Here is a 2,579-nt window from a genome sequence, read left to right on the forward strand (position 1 = left end):
CAAGACGATTCCTTAAAAAGAGGATTATTTCTACACAATAGGGAGTGAAAGCACATTTCCTGCCCCTGTCAAAATTCTGTCTACCTTGGGATAAGAAAACAGCCCCCACTCTGCTTTCCCAAATTAGATAGTATTAATTTTTTAAAAAGAAGGCAAATTATATCTTTAAATATCATGCATTTTAAGACAGAGTATTTAATATTTACCTGGATAGCAGTGCTTGTTTTTACAAAAATGTTTTTAGACATAAACACATCTTAGTATACATTATATCTTCCACCTGTGTACTTTTAATAATTACATTTCTGTTTACAGGCCTACAAAAGGGACTAACTTAATTCTACAGTTTATAATAAAAAATATTTTTAACTTATTAAAAAACTTAAGTAAAAAGAAAACCTAGAACAAATTTGAACAAACCTAAAACAAACATTTGAACAAACAGATTGATTGTTTCACATATAGTTTTTTCTTTTGCAAAATAAGGTAATATAACAATGTTTTATATAGAAGATTTATATTCTTACAGTAACATTTACTAAAATTCTAATCTCTATGCACTTGTAAGGCTTTTGATACTCAATTTAGGGAGATATTGGTACAAACTGCATTAGGCTGGATTCAAAATTCTGAAGGTTAGAAATACTTTGTCAGTGGTATCTTTCATTTGCAAGTCTTTTTCTTAAAAAACACAAAAAAACAGTCTGGGACTCTGTAACCTTATTCTTATTTAGTTCATTCAACAGGTCTTGATTGAGTGCTGACTTTGTATCAGGAAAACCTTTTAAGTAGTAATGACAGCAATAAAAAAGGAAGAAACTTCCTGCCATCAGGTGATTTAGGACCATGGGTATAATTAAATGGAAAGTGTCCATTGCTATGGAAATGTATTGATTTCCTCTGTACATTGGACTTTTTCTCAAAGTGATTAGCTGTAATGCTTATCGCTCCCCACACCTTTTACCTACACATTAAATTGATCTTTTAAAATTGTTTGAAAGCAAACATAGGATTTTTTCTGAATATGCCTCTTTTTTATCATTATGCAGACAAAATAGGTAAGATACAGTTTACAATTCATAGAGCTCTTTATTCTCTTTCCCATTCCTCTGTGACACAGTAGTTTATTTCAAATACATCAGTCCAGAATACATATACCATCCCCATAACCTGTGAACAGATCTAGAAGTCAGATATGTGTAAAACATTTCTAATTTTTGTATTGACCTGAAATATTGATATAAATCCCCAACGATAGCGCCAGATTAAACTTCAAAGATCATTGAACCATCTTTTTTTTTCTTTTTTTTTGCAGCCTATTCAGTTCACATACTTGTAATGATTTGAATAGCTTGCTTGACAAGAGTGGCAAAATCACATCCTTACCCTCTGACTCATTTTTGTACTTATTTTGATTAGAATTTTTCTGAGGTCAAAGAACATGCTTTATTTATCACTTTAAAATAAATTTATATGGAACCACAAAAGACCCAGAATTGCCACAGCAAATCTGAGGAAGAAGAACAAAGCTGGAGGCATAACCCTTCCAGACTTCAGACAATACTACAAAGCTACAGTAATCAAACAGCATGGTATTGGCACAAAAACAGACATGTAGATCAATGGAACAGAATAGAGAGCCCAGAAATAAACCCACACATGTACAGTCAATTAATCTACAACAGTGCTTGCTTCAGTGGCACACATACTAAAATAGGAACGATACAGGGAAGATTAGCATGGCCCCTGCATAAGGATGACATGCAAATTTGTGAAGTGTTCTGTATTAAAAAAAAAAAAAATCTACAACAAAGGAGGCAAGGATATACAATGACGAAAAGACAGTCTCTTCAGCAAGTGGTTTTGGGAAAGCCAGACAGCTACATGTTAATCAATGAAATTAGAACACTCCCTCATACCATATACAAAAATAAACTCAAAATGGTTTAAAGACCTAAATATAAGAAAAGACACCATAAAACTCCTAGAAGAGAACACAGGCAAAACATTCTGGGACATAAATTGTAGCAATATTTTCTTAGATTAGTCTCCCAAGGCAAAAGGAATAAAAGAAAAAATAAACAAACAGGACTTAATCAAGCTTAAAAGCCTTTTCAGAACAAAGAAAACCATCAGCAAAATGAAAAGACAACTTAATGGAATGAGAGAAAATATTTGCAAATGATGTGACTGACAAGGGGGTTAATATCTAAAATATACAAACAGCTCATGCAACTCAATATCAATAAAACAAACAACCCAATAAAAAAATGGGCAGAAGACCTACATAGACATTTCTCCAAAGAAGACATACAGATGGCGAAGAGGCACATGAAAAGATGATCAACATCGCTAATTGCAGATGACATGAAAATCTTTTTTTTTTTTTTTTAAATAAAATTTTATTTATTTATTTATTTTTGGCTGTGTTGGGTCTTCGTTTCTATGCGAGGGCTTTCGCTAGTTGCGGCACCATAATTCAAAAAGACATGTACCACAGTGTTCATTGCATCACTATTTACAATAGTCAGGACATGAAAGCAACCTAAATGTCCATTGACGAATGGATAAGAAGATGT

At 32.5% G+C, this 2,579-nt stretch overlaps 1 non-coding gene across 1 annotated transcript; it reads left to right on the forward strand.

The window, feature by feature from the left end:
* Positions 1 to 1,684: 1,684 nt before the first annotated feature.
* LOC112404512 (U6 spliceosomal RNA) lies at positions 1,685 to 1,791 on the forward strand. Its single transcript, XR_003004110.1, has one exon. It is a non-coding gene; the product is annotated as a U6 spliceosomal RNA (small nuclear RNA).
* The last annotated feature ends 788 nt before the right edge of the window (positions 1,792 to 2,579 follow it).

This window comes from Neophocaena asiaeorientalis, unplaced genomic scaffold, assembly GCF_003031525.2.
Source record: "Neophocaena asiaeorientalis asiaeorientalis breed wild unplaced genomic scaffold, Neophocaena_asiaeorientalis_V1.1 scaffold335, whole genome shotgun sequence".
NCBI classification, from domain to species: domain Eukaryota; kingdom Metazoa; phylum Chordata; class Mammalia; order Artiodactyla; family Phocoenidae; genus Neophocaena; species Neophocaena asiaeorientalis.